Genomic DNA, 12,332 nt, shown 5'->3' on the forward strand with positions numbered 1-12,332 from the left:
TTGTCACTTGGAATTTCATGGTGAAAAGTCATTAACAACTACGTGTATTTTGGAAATATATTTGGATAAGAATGATCATTTGAGTCATCACGTGAATATACTAATTAAACCCAAGGACAGAAAGAATGTTTTGAAAACCTTAGTTTCTGGATAATGTTAATGAGATGTTTGACTTTACGGGAGGCCTGCGGCAGCTGTGACCCGAAAGTTATTGAAATGTTTGACTTCTTGGGAGGCTTGCGAGCCGGGGCCCGGAAGTTAATGAGATGTTTGACTTTACGGGAGGCCTGCGGGAGCCGTGGCCCGAAAGTTATTGAAATGTTTGACTTCTTGGGAGGCTTCGGGGCCCGGAAGTTAATGAGATGTTTGACTTTACGGGAGGCCTGCGGGAGCCGTGGCCCGAAAGTTATTGAAATGTTTGACTTCTTGGGAGTTTTGCGAGCCGGGGCCCGGAAGTTAATGAGATGTTTGACTTTACGGGAGGCCTGCGGGAGCCGTGGCCAGAAAGTTATTGAAATGTTTGACTTCTTGGGAGGCTTGCGAGCCGGGGCCCGGAAGTTAATGAGATGTTTGACTTTACGGGAGGCCTGCGGGAGCCGTGGCCCGAAAGTTATTGAAATGTTTGACTTCTTGGGAGGCTTGCGAGCCGGGGCCCGGAAGTTAATGAGATGTTTGACTTTACGGGAGGCCTGCGGGAGCCGTGGCTCGAAAGTTATTGAAATGTTTGACTTATTAGGAGGCTTGCGAGCCGGGGCCCGGAAGTTATTGAGACGTTTGACTTTGCGTGAGGCTTATCAATCGGGGCCCCAAAGTTATTGAGATGTTGACCTGCGGGAGGCATGAGTGCCGCGGCCCAAGGTGCTTGAAAATATTCCAAGTATGCCTTACACTTATTCAGGGGGAAACTAAGTAAAATTTTACTAACTATGAAAATCTAGTTACTCCGTAACTAGATTGAAGAATAGAATGTCACGAGTTCTGAACAGTAAAGTGTGTGTGTTGTTAAACTCACTTTTTGAATTAAATGTTGGAATTCTCATAAATGAAAGTATTATATGCTGATGTCTCTCACATACTATGCTATACTTTCTTTTGTTGATAACCGATTGCAGGTAGATTGCAATTGATGGGTAAAGTTTACGGTTTCTGAGTTTTATGTAGTTTTTGAAACCTTTGTTCACTTTCGAGTGACAATGAATTTCCTTACTTAGCCGTCGTGCTAACTACACTTCATTGTGTCCGTTATCAGATGGAATCTAGTGTGGGCTCATGCAGCCCAGCGGACTCCGATCCATCGGAGTTTGAGTTCCCCGTTCTAGATTACAATGATTACATGCAGTTCTTGTCTGATGATGACCCGTACACCCCCGGCTACGCTCCAGATCCTCCAGTGCTAACTTGTACTCCCGACCCTATGCCCACTTCTGTCTCACCGGCAATACCGGTTTGGTCACCAGTCCCTGTTGAACCGTTGTGCCCTCTAGACATTATTCAGGCTAGCTATGGGTTCTACCCCGTAGAGGTTTTACCCGATAGTGATCCTCTCGAGTTTGTTGTTCGCTATCCTTACCCGTGGGACCCGAGTCCCCCGGAGTATCATGACGAGTGGATGATGCATATCAATACCTGCAACTTTCTGGACCACATCACCTGGTTCGAGGGTGAGTGGCATCTCGTTTGGGGCACCTACACTGGCCCGGTGTACCACACGTTAGACTAGGTAGTGTCTAGGGTGGGGAGTCAAGTCTGATCTCTTTTTGTGTATATATATCTTTTGTAGTCATGCTAGTGCTAAGATGGCTAGTGGGTCGGGTCTATCTCAAACTCTCCTAGTGGTTTGTAACTAAACTTTGGTACTTGTTAGTAGCTAGCATAGCTACTCTTTTGTTGATGCCATGAATATATATATCAAGTTATGATGATCATGATGATATGGTACAGTTTTTTATCTTTAGCCTGTGCATCTAGAATGAATCCTTTCTGTATGTGATTGGGTTTAGTCTAGGTGTGGCGGTAACTACTCCGGCTGTTCGGTACATTCAAGTACGGGGTGTTACATCATCATGAGCGTATAAGATCACAATAGCAAGAAAACTCAAACTCAAATATGTTTGTGCCTATTCTTATATTCTAAATGATAATGTGGTCATATAAAGTGTAATATTCCATTTGTCTCTTGGTTATTGTCAGTTCTGTTGTAACATTTATAATAAATGTAGGTAGTACATATCTTTTCTAAAAAAGAAAAAAAAAACATGACAACATGGAGTACATATTTTCACAGTTAAGCAGGTCATCTATGGTACATATTACCAAGAATGCATTCACAGCATTGAAACATACTGCAGTAGACGAGGTTCAGTTCCAAGCAATCAAGTCAAAAATTTATAAAGCAATACAAATAGTCAGGGGATCAGTTACCATAGGCTGCAAAACGAAGAAGGAAATAAATTCAAATAAAGGTACTAGGAACATTTTTGGCTACCTTAAGAATACATAAACAAATGACCAAACTGATTTGTTAAAAAAAATTCCCAGAATGAAGAGAGCAAGCAGTTCCTAGAATGAAAATTTCTAAGTAGATAAGAATTCTGTACACGCCTTAAGTTGGGTTGCAGCGTTAATGAAGGCAGATTCCTACACAGTCACAAGCTATTCAAATCATTATATGCCCATGACTTTTGATTTAAAATACAACGGAGTAATAAATACAACGGAGTAATAAATACTTGCATAGTTGCATACCATATGTATCTATGTTGTAACTCATTTTGTTATATATATTCTTGATGTTTTTCAGTTAATTGATTACTTAATAAAATCAGTTCTTATAAATTAGCATACAAAATTTATTCTTCATGAAGGTATAAATAAAGTTAACGAAATTGCTTTAAAATTTTGCTTAATATGTTCTTATTATACTTTTTATTTTGTAACAACTAACAAATAACAATTCATATTTCAATTCTTATCTAAAAATATGATAAGATGAAACCCATGAACATCGATTCCAAAAAATCAAAATATTATTAATAATTAGAATCCTTTAGAACATGTTTGAAAATAATTTTTTATTCATGTTTGACAAATTCAGCAAATTTTGATGCATGAAAATTAATAAGAATAAAATCAAAATTTCAAAAACCAAACAAAAGAAATTTCAGAACATTAAAAAAATATATTGTCCTTCTTCCAAAAAGCAGTGGAGCAAAAATACCAGATCTGGAGCGTGGAAGCGATGGAGACGGCGCCACGATGTAGATCTGGAAAAGATGGACGGTGGTGGGAAGGAGAATGGGGTCGTGGGTGTTTGGAGAAGAATTAGAAGATGGAGAATGAGAGACTAGGGGTCCTTTAGCAACTTGGAAAAATAGAGAATTTTCCAGAAAAATGGAGAATTGAAGAAGTGGAAAAGGGAAATTTGGAGAGGTTGTTTACTAAATTTCTTCTTCCAACTTCATTCTCCACTCCATTCTTCCAATTCGTATACAAATTTGGAGAGATGGAAATCAATGTTCTCCAAATGGAAGAATGGTTCACGTGGGTGAACAGTAATTTGGATGCACAGTGCGCGAGGTCATGAGATCAATTCCTACCTGTGGTGTTTTTTCCCACTTCTTTCTTCTTCTCTTCTTTTTCACCTTCGTGTTCCTTCTTCTTCTTCTTCTTCTTCTTCACCTTCGTGTTCCTTCTTCTTCTTCTTCTTCTTCTTCTTTTTTTCATTTCTTTCTTCTTTGTTATTATTATAACTAGTATTTTCGCCCGTGCGTTGCACGGGATGAATTTGTTATAATATTTTAAGAATATTTGGATCGATTTACAATTATATAAATTATAACATCGAATATTATATAGTGCAATTGATGAAATTAGTTGGATTGATTATGTTTTCTGATGTTTTCTTTGCTTGAATTAGAGCAAATAATTGTCCAATTACCCGTGCGATTCACGGATAAATTTTTGTATTATTTATTTAGATAATAAAATTAAAGATAAAATTATTTTAAAAAATAATATTGAACATGTACATTTATTTGATTATAAGATTAGTGCAAAATTAGAACTCAATTAATTAAATAATACATGACTTGTTTGTTTACAATTATCTTTAAAAGATCTATATTTAATATAACTTAGGTAATTATATTATTACAAAAATAAATATCGAAAAATGAGAAATAATTTAACTTTAATTATTACGGAGTATAAAAATAAATTCAACGACCAATATTTAGCTTAATTATCATAATAATTATTAGGCAATTATTATTAGTCAATTACACTAAATTAATTATTTTTCGTTAATAGGAATATCAATTCGTATATACAAAAATTATTATTATTATATATTAAATATGTTCGACCTTCTGTAGTGTTCATGTCACACGTGTACTAATTAATTTGATCAATGACATCTAAAGTTGGTGAGGGATTGCTCAACCTTATAGTTAATAAATATTAATTATTATGGAGTACTATTTATTAATATAATTAATTAATTAATATAATTAATTAGTTAATATTTAATTTATATAATTATAATAATATAATTTCCGATTATATTTCCAATGAAATATTAATATATTCATTTTCTTTTTCCTTCATAAATATTAATATGATTAATATAATTATAATAATTTCATTATCAAAATAAATTCAATTCTTTTATGTTCAATTTTCAATCAAATATTAATATTAATTTACTTTTTCAAATGGCCTAAATTCCGTGCCGTTTAATTTCAAATTAATTATTCTTTTAATATTCTTTTTTAACTATAATTTCACCTCTGAACATGGTATGAATAAACGAATAAAACAACTACATATTCAAATTAATGTAAATCCATGAAATGTTAATATTTAAACAAACTACACATATTTAAAATTTGAAATCTTTAATGCCCAAAAACATAAAATGTCTATGATTTCAACAGGAAAATATTTTATTAATTGCTTCTCAACTTTCACATCTCTTAACAAATCCATTATCCTTTGCATCACATTGCTTATTATGCTCCTAATATCTGCATTTGTAATTAAAGAATCAAGGGAGCTGGAAATATAAGATTTCAAATATAAAAGAATAGTTAAAAAAATCAATTAAAAAAGAATAGTTAATATTTAGAATAAAAGTTGTAGTTATTTGACAAATTAGCTTACCTTTCAACAATTGAAGCTACCAACAATTAACCTCAGCGCTTGTGATTTCAAAATATAAGAACATGCAATGAATGTAACCAAAAAAATAAAAAAGATAAGATAAGAACAGTAAAAAAAAAAATAGTAAATATGTCACACTTTTATGGAGAAGGGTGATTCTTCCTATGTACATTGATGCTTTCACAAACGAAAAACAACAAACTAAGAGAGATTAAAATTGGTGGTGGTGGTTGACTGAGGTTCTTCTTGTATTTATAGCCACAAAGAGAGAGATGTAGAGCTATTATTGGTAATTGGTAATAATTACCATTGTAACACCCCACTTTTTCCACTTAAGAAAATACGGGTAAATTTTTTTTCTTTTTTTAATTATAACTTTTACAATAGCGGAAGCTTCAACAACAAAAGGAAAAATGGGTGTTATGCCACGTTCGAGTATCTCATACTCAAACGCACAGACTAAAACTACTTAACTAAAACCATCACAATTCTTACTAATACAAGATGAATTCTATGGATTTAATTACAACCTTTATAGAAATCTAACGCGAATCACTCTCATGCCAATGCTCCAGATTGTCATGCAATCATCACCTGCAATAATAACTAAGGGGGAAAACAAAGTCAGCACGACGGCTGGTAAGACTTACTCCATCCCGTAAATCATTTTTTCACATAGCACATAGCACTTTGGAGCACATAATTCCATATTAACCCCATAGAATATTTTATACTCAACCACATAATCATTTTTAGTCCATTAGAATATACTCATTCTCAAATCAATCAATTTATCGTGGATTCTAATTTCATATAACATTTCATAATAAATAATAATCAAATAATCATTTAATTCCTCATAAAATACTATACTTTCACAACTTATCATTTTCATAAATAATAGGATTCAAATACCAATTCACTCCCATAAATAATTATTTAACTCCACATAAAATTCCATAATATCCACATTTTTTTTCCATTTTCATAATAGGATTTAATCCTTTATTTACCATAGTATACTTTTCAAAAAGTCATATTCTCAAATTTCTTAAAAATTTAACTTTGTGCCATACTTGCACACTATAAAATACATATGGAAGCACATCAATCACACATAAATGGGACAGTGTCCTTTATTCTTAGGCCCTAGTGAACGGTGCTTTCCACACATCCGAACACTCCACATATTTCCCACTTCTAATGGAAACAGGACTCTAACCTTAAGTGTGCACACCCCCGAGTGAGGATTCCAAGCCTCACCGGAAAATTACTAGCCCTAGTATTCGGGGATTTTTCCTACCAAATACTCCTCAAAATAGGGTACAAAGACCCTAGTGGTAGGCATAACCTAACCACTCCTCAAATCAACAGGACAATAAATGCCCTAGTATCCGGGGATTGTTCCTACCGAATACTCCGCAAACAGGGTATGAACCCTAGTGGTAGGTTTACCCTAACCACTCCACAACAGGGCATAGCCCTAGTATTCAGCATACAACTGAATACTCTACAATTTCCAAGTCACATATCTTCCATAAGTTTTCAAAATATTTTATGTAATAAAATATAGCCCTTAGGCTCTCAAAATCATTTGTTTCATTACTTTGCATATTAGCACTAAATATCAATTATCATAATCTCAATAAGCCAAGTACTTTGTGGTCTGATGACATCACTATTACCATTCCAAACGGAAAGTCTCACGTTCGAGTCCCATCCCAATCAAGGATGTTGTATTATCATGTTGTACTCCCATATCACAATTTCTAAAATAATCCACATATACAATCAAAACACAATAATTTCTTAATTGTCCCATAAATTCATAAATCATGTTTTCACAAGAAATTTCTAGTTTCACCATAAATTTTCAATTTCGCAATAATTCATAATTCTATAAAAATTCACAATTTTCCCAATAATTCATACTTCCATAAAAATTCATATTTTCAACTCATATTTCCACAAGTATTCATCATAAATTCAAAATTTATAATATTTAAAAAGTCCATAATTTCAATAAATATTATAAGTTTACTAAACATCATAATTTCAATAATTATAATAAATTCATCAAATACTACAAATATCATTAATATGCATACATTCAAATATTCCACATATTTCATAATATTCCATATAATTTCACAAAGTATGTAAGCTCATAATAATCATTATAAATATCATAAATCATTCAATAATAATAATAAATCTATTTTAAATAGATTTACATACAATACCACATAAGCACGTATTTAAATATATATATTCCAGGTAATATATATTCTACTTAATATCCACCTAAATTCATAAATTGTCAATATTTCATGTATCCACAATTTTATCAATCACCAATTTACTCAATAAAAATAATAAATCTATTTCCCATAGATTTATATATATAAGACACATAAGCACATTGTAAATAATTATTGTTTTCGGGGTAAATAACTTTTGAGTAGACATAAGTCTTACCCTTGAAGCGGAGATTCCTGCCAACACCTTAGCAGCCTAATAAATCTGATAAGGAACCTGCGGACCTAAATAATAACAATAATCCAATTATTATTATTATTACTATTATTATTATTATTATTATTATTATTATTATTATGGACTATATCATCCGAATCAAGACCATTATCAATTCCTCATCATCATCGATTCAACAACAGCCAACAACACCATTTCGCCATTCTCATCAACTCATCACCTTATCATTATTTTTAATAATAATTAATTAATTAATTAAATTATACCTAGTACTACCGAACCAAATTAAAGCTCACCACGCCAAGCTGCCACCACTGCCGTCAGCCACCACCGGCCAACAAATGCGAAGAGAGAGATGGAGGTCCGTCGCCTAGGGTATCTCGTCGTCGCTGCGTCACCGGCCGCCACTGCCACCGGCCTGCCTTGCCGCTGCTGCCACTCGCCACGACGATCCACCGGTGTTGCCATGCATCTGAGGTCGCCGTAGCAGTGTGTACGCCGGTCGTTGTCACCACCGCCACCCGCTGGCTCTCTCTCTCTCTCTCTCTATATCTCTCTCGGTTCTACACGTGAAGATGGTGATGAAGAAGGTGAAGAACATGGCAGGTAAACATTTCCTTCTTTCCTTTTCTTTCTTTTCTCTTCTTTCTTTCCCTCTCTCTTTTTCTTTGTTTCTCCCTTTTTCTTCTTTCTCTGGCTTTCTCGTGAAGAAGATGAAGGTAAATGGATACAGGTAACATTCCTCCCACTTAATTACTTACTATATTTATTATTATATTATATATTATTATTAAAATATATTTGTTAATAACAGCCAATTTCCCAAATTTTTGGCCTTCCATTTTAATTTTCCCCCTGATTAAAAGGATGCTTTAACCTATAAACATTATATAAAAGGATGCTTTAACCAAATTCATTTATATATATATACACAACACAGTAGCACACTAACATTTATATGTATATATACACGGCCATCAAAGCATAATATGAGCATATTATATATATATTCGCATATTATATATATATTTCAACACTTTCTGGTAGCAATGATATGCTTTCAAAATAAATAAGATATTACCCAGATTCAAATCAAAGAAGTCTCACATAAATTTTAAAGTTTTATCCATCAAGCCAAATTAATACTTGTGAATTCTTTTTGAAATAAATATATATATCCATATACGTTTGAAAATATATTTTGTCATAAATAATATTTTTCAAAAATTCTTTTTGTCAACATAAAACATAAATATTTCAAAAATAATAATAATATTTTTAAAAAAAATGCTTACAAAATTTCGGGGTGTTACATAATTGGTAATTCATTTGATTACCATTCATATGTTTTCACCATTAAAGTAATAATAACATATCGTTTGATAATAATTGGTAATTGGTAATAAATAAATGGAATTGTAAATGAATAAGTATTGGAATATAATATATATATATGGAATTCAATTATAATTAATAGAATTCCATACAATTATAACTAATATATTTTTATATATTATTATATAGATATATAGATATAGATATAGATATATAGATTATTATTCTACCATAATAAATAAATAAATTTATACGATAAACATTTGTCAGTGGTATTATATTAATGCATGTATATGTATTAATCTATAAAATACAAATATACTATCATAATAATTAATTACCATAAACAATTTTCAGTTGTATTACATTAATGCACGTATATGTATTAATCTATAAAATATAAATATACTATCATAATAATTAATTACCATAAACATTTTTCAGTGGTATTACATTAATGCACGTATATGTATTAATCTATAAAATACAAATATACTATCATAATAATTACCATAATTACTAATAAGGAATTACCATAACTACTAATAACTAATTACCAATCTATACTATATATAATATATTATGATTACCATAATTACTAATATTATGATAGAATATTATTAATTAATTATAATTAGAATAATAATTATCATATTACTAAAATGTCCCTACGTTTGGGCGGGAATTTTTGGAGGATAATGTTTTTATATATAGTATAGATATAGATTGGACTCTGGATAATATTTTTGATGTTGTAAGTATTAGCCTTAGCGTTTGGGTATAGGAAAGATACCTGAGCGTGGCGGTAATACCCCATTTCTTTTGGTTAGTAAAAGCTTCCGCATTGATTTTAGTAAATTGTCAATTAAGAAATAAAAAAAATATTAATGAAAATTTGGTTATGAAAATTGGGGTGTTACAGGTATCACTTACCTTTTATTCCAATTCTACTTTATTAAAATATAATCAATCCAGTTATTATTTAAAATTCTTTTATCAATTATAATTATTATAATTAAAATTCGTAATCACAAATATAGTAGGTGAATTGCATTTTTTTATAATTAAAATTCGTAACCACAAATAGTGAATTACATATTTTTTTTAATTTGTCTTCATTTTGTTTAAGATTCCTAAGTAGATTATGATTGAAACAAAGCAACTATGATCCCCTAACCATCTAGGCCATTACAACAATCCCTAAGCCTTAAGCTGACTCGACTTTTAAAAAAAAAAAAAAAGTTCCACAAGATGCTGTAAACTACTCACCACAAGCTACCCTATATCCACAGGCTTCGTTACTCGGGATCCCATCCTTTCCTCCCGTCTTTTGCTGGCTCATCTCCAAAACTTTTCTGTGAGAATTGGAATGCGCTGCAGCTGAAAAGGTAGGGCTATTCGCGGGGCGATACTCTGGCAGGAGCCAACCAGACTTGTACCGCACCCCACAGGCATTACACAACGTGGCCCACCACCCACCACCGTCGCCTCGTAGTAGGATCCCACAAAGCCTTCCTCGTTGCTCAACACCTCCACCACTTTGCTGGAAATTTGGCCGGAAAATTTAACGGCAAGACCAAATGTGATACAAAATGAATAGTCATGCACCTAATTTGAAAATGTTAATAGTCAAGGACCAAAAGTGATACAAATTGAATAGTCATGGACCTAATTTGAAATTTTTAATAGTCAAGGACCAAAATCGATACATGTATTATAGTTGAGGGACTAAAAATGATATTTTCTCATATTATTATTACTATTATTATTAATTATTATTATTATTATTATTATTATTATTATTATTATTATTATTATTATTATTATGTGTTAATACCATCTGTGGTCCCAAACGTTCAAATTGACCACCCACTACCCGTTAACTTTCAAATTGTTATCATCCGTAGTCAAAGTTAACCATTCATGATCTTTCAACTATCAAATTTTATTATTATTATTATTATTATTATTATTATTATTATTAAATAGTTCTTATTATTTTTATTACTATTATTATTATTATTATTATATTTTTTCCTTTTTCCTTTTCCTTCCTCTTTATACTAGAGCTGTCGAAACGGGCCGGCGGGGCGGGGCCCGCCAAAGCCCGCCNNGGGCGGGCTAAAAAGCCCGCCTAAAAACGGGCCTAAAAAAGGGCAGCCCCCCCCGCCCCCACGGGCCCCCGCGGGTACCCACGGGGGCCCGCCATAATAAAAAATTATTTTTTTACTTTTTTTTTTAAAAGTAAAAATTTGTAGTAAATATATGTAAGTATATATATATATATTAAAGTTTTAGCACTTTCTAATAAAAAATAAAGTTTTAACACAAGCAATTCAGGTATGACTAGCGCTTGCAACTTGCGAATTAAGATGAGTAGTCAGTTTCTTCAAAAAAAAAAAAAAAAAGAAGATGAGTACTTGAGTAGTCAGTACATGAATTTGTGGTTTGGGAATGAGAAATTAAGGATTAAAATAATAAAAGTTGTAAGTGAAAGGTAAGTGGGGATGAATTTGTTGTTTGGGAATGAGAAATTAAGGATTAAAATAATAAAAGTTGTAAGGGAAAGGTAAGTGGGGAAATGAGAAAAAATTAAATAATTAATGGAAAGGGGATGGGGAATCGGGAAAAGTAGTAGAGGGAATTGGGAAGGGATTAAATTATTTAAGGGAAAGGGAATTGGGAAATTATTAAAGGATTGTAAGGGGAGGTGAAAAATGGTTGGGAAGAGTGGGGAAGACTCAGGAAGAATGAAGACTAAATAGTTTTTTTTTTTTTTTTAATATGGCGGGCTGGCGGGCCGCCAACCCGCCAGCCCGCGGGCTAGGCAGGGGCGGGCTAAAAAGCCCGCCATAAAATGGGTTTTGATTTTTAGAGCCCGCCCCGCCCTTTTGGAAAATTAGAAAAATGAAGAACTGAGAAATGGAGAGATGGAAAACTGGAGGGATGGAGAAGGAAAACTGGAAAAATAGAGAAATGGAAAATTGGAAATGGAAAAACAGAAAAATGAAGTAAACGACCCCTAAGGGGTTGTTTAGCAACTTGGAAAAATGGAGAATTTTCCAGAAAAATGGAGAATTGAAGAAGTGGAAAAGGGAAATTTGGAGAGGTTGTTTACTAAATTCTTCTTCCAACTTCATTCTCCACTCCATTCTTCCAATTCCTATACAAATTTGGAGAGATGGAAATCAATGTTCTCCAAATAGAAGAATGGTTCACGCGGGTGAACAATAATCTGGATGCACAGTGCGCGAGGTTGATGTTGTGTGTATGGTGGTGAGGGTGAATGTGAAGGTGGTAAAACGAAGAATTAAACTCCCCGAGTGTCATGTCTCTTAAGG

At 32.7% G+C, this 12,332-nt stretch overlaps 2 long non-coding RNA genes across 2 annotated transcripts; one reads left to right on the plus strand and one right to left on the minus strand.

Annotated features, from left to right (window-relative positions):
* Positions 1 to 5,628: 5,628 nt before the first annotated feature.
* On the minus strand, positions 5,629 to 8,045 carry LOC115997586. Its single transcript, XR_004093755.1, has 3 exons — positions 7,953 to 8,045; positions 7,639 to 7,703; positions 5,629 to 5,766 (listed from the first exon to the last, which is right to left on the minus strand). It is a non-coding gene; the product is annotated as an uncharacterized LOC115997586 (long non-coding RNA).
* Positions 8,046 to 8,174: 129 nt separating this feature from the next.
* Positions 8,175 to 10,611, plus strand: LOC115997587. Its single transcript, XR_004093756.1, has 2 exons — positions 8,175 to 8,262; positions 10,284 to 10,611. It is a non-coding gene; the product is annotated as an uncharacterized LOC115997587 (long non-coding RNA).
* Positions 10,612 to 12,332: the final 1,721 nt, after the last annotated feature.

Source organism: Ipomoea triloba, chromosome 11 (assembly GCF_003576645.1).
Source record: "Ipomoea triloba cultivar NCNSP0323 chromosome 11, ASM357664v1".
Classification (NCBI taxonomy): Eukaryota; Viridiplantae; Streptophyta; class Magnoliopsida; order Solanales; family Convolvulaceae; genus Ipomoea; species Ipomoea triloba.